The 15,354-nt window shown below is 36.3% G+C and overlaps 1 protein-coding gene and 1 non-coding gene across 9 annotated transcripts in view; one reads left to right on the top strand and one right to left on the bottom strand.

The window, feature by feature from the left end:
• The window catches only part of Npas3 (neuronal PAS domain protein 3), an 829,271-nt gene that overhangs the window by 725,373 nt on the left and 88,544 nt on the right, over positions 1 to 15,354 (bottom strand). The gene's annotated exons all lie outside the window — the stretch shown is intronic.
• Positions 10,940 to 11,012, top strand: Trnav-aac (transfer RNA valine (anticodon AAC)). The gene has a single exon. It is a non-coding gene; the product is annotated as a tRNA-Val (tRNA).

Raw genomic sequence — 15,354 nt, 5'->3', positions numbered from 1 at the left:
CATAATGTTTGCTTTTAATAACAGTAATTATCCTGATAAATAACAAGGTTAGCACACTCAGAGTAAGATCAAATATTTTTATAAACTACAGGCTGAAAATGGAAAACTGCAGATTTCAATCACAATGAGTCTTCCACAAAAAAGATCTTTGAAGACTTCTATAACATTTTAATTCTTCTTGCCAAACAGGCTACGTTCTTCATAGACTTTTGTTTTGTGATAAACTATCATTTCTAATGGTGATTTCATTAATGTAATATTTATTAAAATACATTTACTTAATAAACGAATTTTTGCCATTGGTGTTAATGTACTAACTTCTGGATTCTGGCCTTTAAAAGGCATGCAGATAAGAAGGAGTAGAATGAGATAAGAGCAACATCATAGCGAAAGACCAGGAGTCAGTGCAGATGATAAACCATTGAGGGAACGAGATCCTCTGGCAAAAAAACCCAGACAAGATCATCATCTTCAGACATCTGAAATGTTGGCCTGGAGAAGATACCTATATGTTATGAGCCCACAGACAGGACATGGGTCCCATGGATCGAAGACATAAGAAGACAGATTTCAACTTAAAAAAAGAATGGCCAAACCTAGTCAGGGATGATACGAGCTGTGTCCCTGAGTAGGGAGTTTCCTGTCACTGCTAGTGTTCTGACCCAGTGTGAACTCTTACTTGTGTACAGACTCTGAACAGTGGGCTCAAAGCCCAAACTGGGAAGAGGTGACATTTAACGAGACCTGAGAGTCTGAGTTTAAAATTGGATTTTTCCCCCTTGATCATAAATACTTACTGGACTCCCTCAGCACTAAAATATTTCTGCAGTTCCTATTATCTCTGGAAAGCTAACAAGCTTTACATGATAAGAAGTTTCAAGACAAAATAAACAACAAAACCTAAGAGGGTAACTTGGAAAGTACTTGAGCATTTAAAGTAACTAGACTCCAGTGAACCAGATACAGGGCAAGTAATTACAAGAGCCCCTATTTCTATTTCTTGGTCTTCTTACCTACCTGATCTTTGAGGGTCCCTGCATCTGTTCATGTGTTGGGAGACATGTCTAAGAAGTGCTTAGGAGCCCAAGCTTTGGAACCAGATAGACGTCTATGCAAATTTGAGCTCTGCCACATACAAGCAATGTGACATTGAAAAAGGGGCACTCCCTCCCTGAAACTATAAAGACAATAATAAACAATACTTCATGGATATTAGAGATGATGATATAAAGCACTTTCAGTATCTGGAGCAAAATAAAGGGTTTTAACCATCCCAACTACTAATTCACTCATCCAACAAACATTTTCTGAGTTATCTAAGTTGGACATTGTGCAAGTGTATTAACCGGTGCTGGCTAAACCCTACAGACATGTATCTATGGAGCCTACAGATACCATTGCTAACTGAAACCATAAATTATAATTTCTGTGGATCTGGAAGATCTCTAATCACAGAAAGATGGTTGCTAGATGGGCTTTGATCTACATGTTATAAGTCCTGTAAAAGGAAATTAGTGCCTTCAAAGGAGCTTAAATACCACCAAAAAAATCCTCCACCAAATATCTATACACACATCATCTTTCTTCACACAAGTGACGTGTACCTCTTAGTCAAAGAGACCACAGATGCTTGCCTGTACTAGGAACTTTCATCCAATAAGTGTTAGAACATTATATTGTAAAACCTCTCAGCCACTGAAGGTTTTCAAGCACATTCTCAGATGAGTGTACACAGTAAAGTGGGTTATTTACCACAGTGACCTCTCTTTCTCCATTAATTTTTGAGTTCTGGAAAATAGTTCTGAAATGTAATGGCTGACAAAATTATGCCAGTACTATACCTGGAACTAGACAAAGGAACAAAAGACATTAGAAATGCAAGTGGCTTGAGGCACTGTCCTGTTCCTGGTGGTGAAAGGGTGTAGGTACAGATCAGCAGGCAAATGAGGATTAGGAGACTCCTCCCAAGGTCAAGGCAGCTCAGGAGCAGGAACCAAACACTGCAGGAACAACCCTGAAAAAAAAACTGTGCCTGAAGGCACAGCCTTCTTAGGGATCTGAAGAGAAAGGAAAAGTGATTTCCAATGTGAAATGCCTACCCTTTGTTCTCATGGACTGTGCCATAGTGTGTGGGTCCCTACAGTGCCAACCCACCTAGAAGCCCACCTCCAAGACCCAGACTCCAACACTAAAAGAATTGTGTGTACATATCAGGTTAGGATGACTAGGTTTTGAGCAAAAGTAACTTTATATTTGTATAAGCCTGACAGCTTTGAAAATTATCTGCATAATAGTCATGCAGTTTTTATTAATATGTTAATTTAAAACGAAGAAACTAAGATTAAAAGCATTTAAGTCACACGACTGATAAGTGGGTAGTGCCTAGTTTTCGGCTCAGCTCTTCTGACCCCATGTCTGAGACATTTTTCTCCAAACAAACCAACTCTCTGAAAGGAATACCCCCAAAGCAAATTGAACTACAAGGATTATCTACCTGCAATGCAAACAATCATCTCTAAGTCATTCAGATTTCATAAACTTTCTTTTCATTAATACAGAGTACCCCATACAGTGAATCCCAGTTGGACAGTTTGCAGAGAAACACAAACCCATATTTTCACTGAGGAAACAGACTCAGGCAGGTAAAGAGGCACACCAGACTGCACCTAGAAAAGCAGTAACAGAGCTGGATAAAGACTCAAACGCTGCTAGAGTTCCCGGGAGTTTTTATATCTTTACATTTGAAGTCACTACCACAACAGATTCAACACAAAACACAAAATTTTCTATGAGAAACCTCCGCATTCATATTGGGAAGTTTTCCTGGTCACCTTCTATTGGGTCTGTGTAGGTTCTTCAAGACCTGTTTTGAAGGGTTTGGAGACCTATACGTTTGTATCTATCAGTGTTTTACTTTCTGCTTTTCACCTTACTTTGAAAACAATCATGTGCAAGAAATAGGTGTAAGTCATTAAAATGATTTGAAATGCATAAATTAAAATTCTAACCAATTCTATCCCTTGATATTAGGACCTCTGGTTACCACCTGATTTCTTTATAACTCATGTCCTGAGTAGGGAAGGACAGCAGCATGCACAATGGAAATTTAGGTTTTAGGATAGATGTCACATTCCAATTATCTATAGATTACAAACTAACTTTACCATTATCAGTCAGCCTTGCATATGCTTTAATAAATATTTTAGGCAATGAAATTGTTGAAATTATTAAAGCTATTAAAGTATCCATGGAAAGAATTATTTTCACTGATAACCACTATACCTTTTCTCAGGCTAATTTTAACCTTTGGTCTCAAATTTTGGCTATATACTATTGGTTCCCAATTCTCCGTCCCAAACCCCAGGCCTGTGTGTTCATTCATTTACTGGGAATTTCTACTTAAAGCTTCTACCTAATCTTTTAAAAATGAAACCCATCACCCTTCCTCCCTAACTGCCCTAATAACCCCTGCTGGAATTATCTCAAAGATTTGTCCCACATTTTCTCCCAGGTAGCATATCCAGAACTGACCCTTGATTCTTTTCTTCCCTTATCCCCCATTTGCAAGCAGTCACCAAGCCCTTTTGCATTTGTCTCCTAATACCATTACAAGATCATTTCTCTTTACAGTGTCCTACTCACCGTTTCGGTAGGTTACCTCATTGAGATCACTACAACAGCCTTCTCCAAGATTGTCTGGTTTAGACTCACATTCCTTTGCTACATCGGCCCTACCAGTGTCAGAAAAGGACTTTCTAATTAGATCACACTAGTTTTCACCTAAAATGTTTCCCAGAAGCCCATGTCTTAAAGGCTTTGTTCCCAGGCCAGGGTGCTCTGGGAAGTGGTGGAAACTTTAAGAGGTGGTGCCTACTGGGAGATTTTAGATCATTAGGCGGTGCTACCTCAAAGGGGATTGGGGGACCCTGGCCTCTTCCCCTCTCTCTCTTGTGTCCTGGTCATGAGGTGAGCAGCTTTGTTCCACCACATGCTCCCAACAGTTTCATTTTGCCTCGCTTGAGGCTCAAAAGCAATGGAGCCACTCAACCATAGACTGAAACCTCTAAATCTGCATCAAGATAAACCTTTCTCTTTATAAGTTGATTATCTCAAGTATTTATGAAGGTAACGGGAAGCTCACTAACACAGATCACCACCCTGAACTTCCTCCCAGAACCACAGCCAGGCACACAGGCTGGTCTTGATCTGGCTCCACCTTCACAACTTCACCCATCCCTGTTCTTCCACACCTGTTTTCTTATCACTACCTACAACTTAGATGCCTACCTGTCCTTAAACATACTATTTTATCTCCTACTCTTACCTCCCTGGTTGATTTTCATGTGTCTTTCAGGCACATGAAAACTTGACCACTGTTAGAAAGAAGAGCACATCTTTCATAAGCTGCAAATTGTTCTCTAGTAAAGCCACTTCTAGGTTGGGCCTTGAGACACACCCGTGTTACCCCACACCTTTTCCTTCCCTCAGGATGTATCAAAGTAACTACATTTGGCTTTGACCATGGAGATAAGAAAAATGATAAGGTTACATGAATAAAAGAGTTGGGCCCTTAGGACCCTAAATTAACCTGTGGAGCTGAGCAACCTTCCTTGGGGCCACTGACCTGGGGCTGTTAAATGAAGGACAAAAAATCTTCAAAGTTCTTTCAGCTACTATATTTTACAGTCTTTTGGTTACAAGTACTTACCTCTTAACTGATAATATATACCTCTCCACCTTTCCCACTGCTACTTATCTTTCAAAAACTAGCTGCTTCTCTGGAGTCTTTCTGAGATTCCATGGTACATCTACCCCTCTTTTGAGTTTCCACAGTCCTCTGTTCTATTATAGTGCTCCTCACAGTTCATTTTAATGTTTTGTTTACCCACCACCACCTCCCTCAAAGAACTAATGCTTAGAATTCTGAAGGCAGGAATTCATCACATGCTGTCTTGCACAATGCTTGGCACAGTGTGTGGCTTAATAATTCTAAAAGAATAAATCAAACTGGAAACCACACAGAATTCCCCAAATTGAATAAAAGTAAATAAGAATTATTGCTATACACATCCATCTGCTCACACTCAACAGTAATCATGCTGCGTTATACATTAGAAGAAATGTTCAGGTGTTCCAAGGGGTATGGTCTTTCTAATAGAAATAGAAGTAAAATATAATGGTTACATATGTGATTCAAATGCATAAGGATAAGGAAGGCTGAAAAATAACTACAACTGTGTGGAGAAAAGAAAAATCAACCTTTGATAGATCACCCTAAGTAAGTGACAGCAGTTATTTTAAGTTCATCATTTTTTTATTAAAATTAATATGATTATTCATGGCAATGGGTTATAGAAGCTTTGGCCTCCTCCACAATCGATTATCTTTTAAATTTCTTAAAGAAATGGCAAACATAAGTAATATAAATGTTGCTTCTGTCTGACTCCTGGCATGGATGCTAGTGATATTAATATTGGTTTGATCCAAGTACTACACTGAATTTCACTGTCTATAAAAAATATCGTATTAAATTCAAACAAAAGAAACATGTTTACAGCTGTGCAAAAGAAAAGAAATATAATTAAGAAATATGGAATATATTATTAGAAGATATTCCTTTGGATATGTAAATATTTTCATCTAACTATTTTTTGTCTCCTAGACAAATATTTGGGGAATTTTCAAAATTTCCATCAGCTTATTTTATAATAACAACATATTTTTTAATTTGAATTGTTCTAAGATTATTAGCTGGAATCGGGCCTTTAAAAAAAGTTTACGTTTAATGATCATATACTGTATTAAGTGCTTTTTTCCCCCCTCCTCAAACTCCAGTAAGAGTTAATAGCATTTGTCATGTTGCTCTTTCTGTTTCAGGAAGAGAAGTAAACAGGTAAAATCACAAGTAATTTTGACACATGTATTCTATTCATTATAACAATTAAATTTACAGAGTTAGGCAAATGCTCTAGAGAATCCGCTTCCTCAAGTTTGATTTGGGTTGAAGCCAAAACATTTCAGCTTTGGTACTCAGGAGTATTATTTAGAAGATAAATTGCCTGATATCAGATTTTGGGAAAGGTAGAATTACCATCCAGTCTTGTTACACAACAATTCATTGGAGGGAACATACCCTGTATTATTCAGTTTTGCTTATCATAAAAAAGGATTACTACTAAGGAGAATTTAATTGGAATAAAATATCACTGAATTATAGTTTAGTGTAGCATTTCAATAATAAATAGACCACCTCCTTCTCCCTAGGGGGAAAAAAAAAAAAAGTGTTTTATTTTGAGGTTTTACTCCACCGTCGGTGTGTAATATATATTTAGAAATGTGTTCTTATCATAAATCTTTTAACACTAAAGTAGACTCTACCAACTAATAGGAGAGCTTCAGTATTGATCTTCCACTTCTTTTGAATGACAAAAACGGTTTCAACTTTCAGTGTGGCAATTTCTCAAAAATAAATTTGAGTGGAGGAGATTACATTCAACTAAAACTACATTATGAAGCAGCAGCAGCAAGGTAATATAAAGTACTTTTCTTGGGTATATTTGAGATCTGTACATATTTTCAGTTTCTTTCAAGGTCTTGATTCAACAAGATTTATTAGCACTGTCTTCTTTAAAAGCAAAAAATGGTTCTGTGTAAAAAGTTTGTATTTTTGTCTCTACAACCCACATTTCTGCACTCAACTGTCTGAAAACAACCACTGTGAATAAAAGGCTTTTTCTAACTTGGTTAAGCTAAATTACCATTGAATGATAGCCAGGATTTACTCTTTTTGAAGAAAAACTCATAATAGAAATAGCAGGCCTTCAAATTGGGACTTTAAAATTGAAATGCTAAAAGTGTGATCAAGGATAAGACTACTGCAAAGGCCAAGTGCACAGTGGTTGCATAAGCAGTATGCTGAAAGTAAAGATAGTAATGCATGTAATTAAATAGGAAGAGGTAAAAACAAGAAAAAAATATATCCATTATATTGATATTTTGGCAAATGATTTATTTTGGCAGGCCTTTTCTATATCAACTTGAATAAATAGTTATATCTTAAAAATTTCACAAAATGACTTAAAAATTTCTTACACACAGCCTAGTAAGCAGGCAAATCCTTGCTGAACTGTGTGTACCTCTCATCCTGGAGCATTACCACACTCCTGCACATGCTCCTAAACAGAGGGGTCAACACCAGAATACAAACTCCCATTTCTTCACTGCTCTTTTCCTTACCACGTGTGATTTCCAGTTACTGTCCTTACACAAACCTCTAGTGGGAAGATTCCCACAGGTGCAATGAAGAAGGCTTAGTACCTCAGGAAATGTTCTACATGGAGAAATCATGAGAAGCTTCCCTAACAGGGCCCAAACTTAAAGAGCCTCAAAAATATGTGGAAATATATAAGAGTTAAGGATCTACTTTTGTTATATAGCTGCAGGTATCTGGGCATTTTCTGTTTACCTTTAGAAGGCACTTTTTATATGCTTACACTAGAAAATGTAACATCCGGGAAAAGAATATGACAGTTTCTTAGCCTTCCAATATTCTAATTGAATGATTCATGTTATGCCCCACTGTGAAGAAATCTTCATCCCTGGGTCATAGAAAAGCCTTAATCCTGAGTTAACCATATGTCACTACATTCAAAAGCATTTCCCTTCGTTCACCACTGGTACATCGAAGTATATATGTTCATGATTGATGTAAATAATTGACCTGGAATTGTTCTAAAGAAGCACATTATTTTCATTAAATGGTTAAAACAATAAACGAATCATTAGAGACTGTTAATATGTATTACATTTTAAAGACATTATTTGAGCAATGAAAAAGTATATGATAGCAAATCCTTATGTTTCAAGTTCTGACATTCATAAAAGATCTCACCTCTACTTCCACCCCAGTAGCTCTGGACTCACATGCAACAGACTCCTTCTAGTTTTAGTTCTGCCACTGACTACCAGAGCAGCCTTGACAAACTCACTTACTTATTCTGTGTCTTAGTTTCTGAAATAGGGAACAGTAACAAGCCCTCGCTGCCTGACAGGGTCATTAAGAAGGTCAGATGCTTGGGAAAAGAAATCACTGGAAAATGTACATTCTGTGCAAATGTGAAAGGTGATTATTAGTGTTATAATTACCTAGCTCTGCAAGTAGAAAAGATGTTAAAGATAATCTTATTCACTAACCACGCTTTAGAGGAGTGAGAATCAAAGTAAGGAGAGTTTAGAAGACTTAGGTACAGCCACATATTCATTGGACACAGGTTGGGTTAAGAACATGGTTCCAATTTTCCCTCCTTCCTTGATTCCACACAACTCATGGAATGAAGTACTAAGCCAAGTCATAGATGTATCAAGGCCTCCTGCACTTGGATATGTGTGTGTGATGTTCACGACTCATGGGTAACAGGATTGCCATTCTATGGATCATTTTATGGAGTATATGAGCTCTTCCTTATTAAAAAAATTAATTTCAGTAACACTAACAAAATCCACATTAGAATGACTCATTTCATATATGATTGCTTTACAAAGCATCACAAAAATCTGTTCTGATCCTCATTGCATACCAAGACATTTGGAAAAATTTCACACCTACTCAGAATTTCTGTCATTCCTTTGATTTCTAGTCTGACAAAGTAAAGCAACCCCACTAATTACAGATACTTTCTTAAAATACATAAAATTGCCTATTGGTTCTTGAAAACAATAAGTTTATCCATTCAGTAGCTTCCTGAAAATGAAGAATAAAATTCTTCTATTTCCCCCAATTCAGTTATGGAGTGATCAAAATGAGGAATACCCCAGTAGGTTACCAACAACTTCTACTACGTCACAATCCTAACAGCCTAAGCTTGGAATCTTACTAATAAATCTACTTTAGTAAAAACCAAATATTTGCTGAATAGTCCTTATATAGACCTCACAATGTAGTACTTAAAAATGTTTCCATAAGAAAACAATAAAGGGTTGAGGATATAGCACAGTTGGTAAAGAGCTTGCCTCACATGCACAAGGCCCTGGGTTCAATCCCCAGCACCACAGAAAAAAAAGAAAGAAAGAAAGAAAAATAAAGTATCACATAGAAAAAAGTTTAATAGCACATCAAACACAATTCTACTAAGGAAATAACTGAAATGTTTAAATTTAACATGTGTTTCTTTACCCTTCTCTAGCAATCTAAACTTAGGCAGAGAAATTTTAAAGCCTGATTCCCAGGCCCCAGGTCCCTGCACACAGTCTGCACATGTACTGTGCCTGCCATTGAAAGTGTTTAATAATAGAGGAGCTTGCACTTTCATGTAATTCATAATTAGAAGACGACTACAACTGCATTATTTAAAATCAAGCCTTTGTTATCAGCACCAGTTTTAGACAGAAGCTGAGAATCATTTGTGAGCTGTGGCAGACCCAGACTGTTCAAAGCAATTGCTGTTCAGCATGAAAGCTGCAATGGAGGTCACGAAACAGGTCAGGAGGAAAGATAGTGTATCGATTTCACACCAGGAATAGAGGCAAAGCAAGGGCCCACTGTTGCTGCATGTGATGTATTTCACTTCAGTTTAAGGCACATTTCATTCCAGTCCAAGAGGGGGTGGGGAGCAAAGGGCAGTAGATTTCACACTGAATCATGATGAATTCTGGACTTGTGGATTCCAGTAAATATCTCCTTCCTGGCATTAAGTATTTCTGTAGCAGAGTGAACATAATGGAAATTAGGCCTCCACTGGTAGTAAGCATGTACCTTAAAAAAAGGTGACCATGTGGTAGGAAGTCTACTTCCTCCACTGATTAAAATGCAATAAAAGTAGACATAAAATGTATGCAAATGACCAGCTCTGCAGAATGACTTCACAATGATCATCATTCATTCAGTCAAAATGATACTGCAGATCACTCAGTAAACGAAGTCAATTAACAGAAACAAACCTCTCAAAAAAGAATTCTTGGGTATGGCCTCAAGAGTAAATTTTTGATGTCACACACAGGATACTGATGGTATCCAAATATGTCATTTTGTGTTCCCACACTGCATGTGGGGTTTTCCTTTTCCTCATCTTTGAAAAAACCATTCATACTCAGTAAGATCAAAGAACCATTTTATACTACACTTCATCATGGCTGAAGTTGTCCTAAGACAATCAGTAAACACTGACATTTGTTCACAATAAATGCCTTTAATTTACACCATAAACCTTGTACCATGCCTCGTATGACCATCAGCAATTTTTTTTAACCTTCAAATTTTAGATCAGTTGGATGAGGTAAGGAAAATGAAATAGCTGATTGGATGTTTATAATTCTAAACAATTGGCAAAGGGAGCAGCCTTGCTCTCTGTTCTTCCATTGGATAAAAATGATTTTCTAGGGTGTACATTCAACATACAGTCAAGCTAATCCCAAACACTACCCAACTATCATAGAAAATAAATTGCTTTTAAAATGATAATAGCATTATCCTTTTTAAATAATACTAATTTCATCACACAAAGTGCACACGTGCATGTGCGCACACACACATACATATTTCCCTGGCATAAATATTTTCTCTTTCCTGAAAGCCAAGATTATATTAGAAAGAGCAGAGGGACATCCTCTTAAATTATTCATATCATTTCTCCACGTTATCATTATTTGTGTTAAACTGATCCCAGGCATCCACATAGGCCTTTCCATTTCTTCTACATCCTGCATAACTCTTGTTATTTTTCAGTGAGGAAATAAAGAGAAGTCACAGAAATTAAGGAGTGGAGACTGAAGTATATCTCTTAATAGATTTTTAAAAATCAGTTCAATCATTTCTAAGACTCCTTCCCTAACTGGGAAGGAGGTGGGACTGAGAGAATTGGCACATCTCCTTTTTATCCTACAATGGAAAACCAAAAAAGCTCAGAAAGAAAGAAATATTCAAATAAAGAAGAAGTGGCAGGACTGGGGTTGTGGCTCAGTGGTAGAGCACTCGCCTAACAAGTGTGAGGCCCTGGGTTCAATCCTCAGCACCTCATAAAAAAAAAAAAAATGAGTAAAACAAGGTATTGTGTCTATGTACAACTAAAATTTGAAAAAGAAAAGGAAAAAAAAAAAAAGTAGAAGCAGTAGACATTTTCCCACACATGTGAAGCTGACAAAGAAGAAACTACACAGGGTAGGGAAAGTTAGATGGAAACCATGTGAAATGAAACTGCCTCTAATTTTAAGTTCCTCTAATTTTAAATTGAGAGGTTGAGTCCCAGATTCACAGAAATCTATAACCAATCCAACCAGACATTTAGGGGGACAATTAATAGAGGAAAACAACTGAGAATTCACACATTAACATTTTTAAACCTAATTGAGATGATAATTCTTAGCTTCTGTTTTTATAGTCTCCCCACTCTGTATAAGTCACCCTCCATGCTTAAAAGCAAGAACTATGGTATGTATGAGCATTCTTTTTTTTAATTTGTTCTAATTAGTTATGTGTGACAGTAGAATGCATTTTGACACATCATACATAAATGGAGTATAACTTCTCATTCTTCTGGTTGTACACAATGTAGAGTTATGCAGGTGTGTAATCATATATGCACATAGGGTAATAATGTCTGGTTTATTCCACTTTCATTCCTACCCTTTTACCCACTTCCTTCCCTTCACTCCCCTCTGTCTGATCCAAAGTAACTCTATTCTTCCCTACCTTCCCCACATTGTGAATTAGCATCCGCAAACCAGAGAGAACATTTGGCTTTTGGTTCTTTGGGATTGGCTTATTTCACTTAGCATGATATTCTCCAGTTCCATCCATTAATATGGCAAATGCCATAATTTCATTCTTCAATAAGGTGGAGTAATAGTCCATTGTGTATATATTCAACAATTTTTTTATCCATTCATCTTTTGAAGGGCACCAAGGTTGATTCCACAGTTTAGCTATTTTGAGTTGAGCCACTATAAACATTGATGTGGCTGTGTCACTGTAGCATGCTGATTTTAAGTCCTTTGGGCATAAACCAAGGAGTGGGATAGCTGCATCAAATGGCGACTCCATTCCAAGTTTTCCGAGGACTCTCCATACTGCTTTCCATAGTGTTTGCACCAACTTGCAGTACCACCAGCAAAGTACATATGAGTGTATGTACAGGCATTCTAAGTAAAAGCATGGCAGTTCAATTTCCATACAAAAAAAAAGTTAAAGTCTAAAAAGAGCATGCTAAGTTAGAAGTGTAGTTTCAAATTGCATCCCTAGTTTATAAGCTGACTTTGGCTTTTCTGCAGTATGATCATTATGATGCCTTGAAAAGATCCCAAGATTTGTGTACAGGTAGCTATTTGATGGGTCAAAACCAGAACAAGTCCATAGTGTTTTCCTATGTAATTTGTTCAACTCAGATGCCTGAAAACATCTATCTTTCAGCACCCTTCAAAGAATATCTTCTGGCTGATCAGTTATGTTCTCATTCATTCATTCATCCCTTCCTTCCTTTCTCCTTCTCTCCTTTCTTTCCTGTTTTAAATCTGGAAATAGGCAGAATAATTTCCTTCCATGCTATTTAACTATTAACCCTAGAGGTAAATGTCCTATACAGAGCTTTATTTTACTTGATAAATCCTCAAGTTACTTTTAAGAAAAATCTCTGCTTGAAGTGTGACTTGTCATAGTAATAAATGTGATGCTGTACTTTATTGTCACCCTGAAAAACTTTTGGAGTTCAAAAATTTTGCTGCCTTTACTGCCCCATCACCTTTTCCCCTTAGAGTCTCATTAGGTGCCCAGTGCCCACGTTTTGGCCAAAGATCTTATTAGTAGCACCTATAAAAAAACACAAGCAGTGATGTCCCTTCTTCACTGGTGGACCTCCTTCATCACCTTGATCAATGTTCACCTGGTCTCATCAAGCTGCCAGCAATTATTGTATATACTAATAATACACTTCTTCCTCTTCAAAGAACTAGCCAGAACTCCCAGGCCCTAGGCTCCCTAACATTACTGAGGCCACTACTAGAAATTTAAGTAAGGATACAATACCCCTCTACACCCACACCCCAGAATTCTGACACCTCTGCTTTCCAGAGTTCTTTTCCTTAGAAACAGACTTGGGAAAAGACAAAGAATATTGCTATGGTATGGTACAGGGATCTCTATGCCCAGATATTAGGGATATAGTTTGTATACAGATTTTTTAAAGGGTGTGGTTTCCACAGTAATTTTAAAATGACTTAGAAAAGCACAAGGCACTTTTGCTTTTGTCTGTGAGAGTCCTACATCCACCAGAAAATGACCAAGTACACTAGGAACTTCCATCTGGTAAAAGTGTCCTTATACCTGAAGCCCAGGAGTGTGAGGAAGCTGCTGAGGGTAAAACGTAAATGGTACAAAGAGAAAACTTAGTGCCAGTAAAGAGTCTGTCTATCCTCAAAACCACATCAGTAGCATGGATATCAAAATATCCCTTGGCAATCTTTTTTGCAAAGTAATTGGGTAATACTGCACCAAATGATAAAAAGCATTTCAAGTTTCTGTGTAATGTCTGTTATCTATTTTCAAAGTACTGAATGACCAAAAAAAAAAAAAGATGAAAACTAGTTACAAAATAAACAGTAAATATTTATTGAGCAACAACTATAAGGCCCTTTGCTGGGACTTCATGGGATTTGAAGATGTATAAGATTAAGCTTACAATTTAGTTGAAGAAATCAGACATGTGCACTAATACAACACAAAAATACTTGAAATGTAAGAAAACACCAGCATTTCCATTTCAGTGTGTGAGTCCTTTACTCTCCAAAGGCAAGTCCTAGCCCCATCAAAATAGACAAAAATCTTCCTCCAGGTAATAATAATCCCAGATAAAAACAAATCAAAGGATCGCTGTCAATTTGAAAATGCCCTCTAAAAGGTCCTTGATTTTTGTTTGTCCATTAAGTGAATATTATGTATGCATTAAATGAATCTTTTGCCAGGCTTCATTTACATGCAAAATTCACTAAATACATTCAGAAAATAAGACCAACTTTTTAAATGATGCTCTTTCATTAGGTGTCTGCAAAATATCAAAATAAGTGATCAGTTCAGTCACTAAGTAAAAAAAATTTCATCAGATCAATGTGACTGGCATTAAACATAGCAACCAGTCTAACAGATTTTTTTCTATGAAATTGACTTCTTAAAAACTAATAAGATGATCTTAAAAGACAATAATGTTGTCTAAATAAAATTTTTCCAAAGAACTAAGATTGCTGAGCTAGGTTCAGAGACAATGGTGGTCTGTTATACTGGTCTATTACCTCCCTGATCAAGTCATCATCCTCTTCTTGACTCAGTTTTCTTTCGTGATGAGACACTGAGTAAGATGCTTTCTGGGGGCTCTGTAATCTACAGTTGCACCAAGAAAGGAAAATCCAGGTTACCAAATTAAATACAACTCTTTTAATATTCACAGTAAAAAATGGTCTTTCAAAATACTCATACTAACCCCTACACTGCTTTTTCTTCATTAAAATATATGTTTGTATATGTGTACATATATACATATGTAGTCTGTATAATTTGTAAATGTAAATAGATTTACATTATAACTACCTAAAGTAATGATTAAATTTATAAGTTTTAACTTTGAAGAATATTTCCTTAAAGAGTCAAGACCAACTTCGTTCTTATTTTCCAACTGAGTATGTGGCAAGTATACCAAAGTATAGATTAAGTTATTTACAGTTTATTAGAATAAGCATAAAAGACTCAAGATTTTATTTATAATATTTTATAACTTTTGTTTGCAATATTTTAAGATAAAGTGTTTTTATAATTCTAGACTGCTAATCCTACTTTATGAACACTATAATTGAACTGTTAATTTCATGTAATACATATGTGCATATCTAAATTTTATAATAACTGTAAAATGAAAATAAATAATTAAGAAATAAACATTAATTCCCCCAAGAAGTAGCCCTGCATTCAAGTTAGAAGAAAAATCTCCACAAATTCAGCATACAAAGTATGGTTTATTCAAAAACATTATTTTTATTTATTTTCAGAAATTATCTAATTTGCATAACTGTCACCTCTTGAATTTATAATTAATTATTTTTGAAATATTCTTTTCAAATAAGGTCTCTAAAAACATCATTAAATAAATGCAGAGTATACATCAGGTTCAAAGGTTAATGGCCTGTGAACAAATGTGCCTATAACAACAATTTTTTTTTTCTTTTTGCGGTGCTGGGGATGGAACCCAGGGTCCTGTGCTTGCAAGGCAAGCACTTTACCAACTGAGCTATCTCCCCAGCTCTATAACGACAATGTTGTTCTTAACAATTAACCGCATATTCTTAACATATCAAAAGAATAGCAACATACCAACTCTAAGG

The sequence above is a fragment of the Sciurus carolinensis genome, chromosome 2 (genome assembly GCF_902686445.1).
Source record: "Sciurus carolinensis chromosome 2, mSciCar1.2, whole genome shotgun sequence".
Taxonomy (NCBI): Eukaryota; Metazoa; Chordata; class Mammalia; order Rodentia; family Sciuridae; genus Sciurus; species Sciurus carolinensis.
The sequence above is the reverse complement of the archived record's forward strand: the minus strand, read 5'-3'. Positions and strand labels throughout refer to the sequence as shown.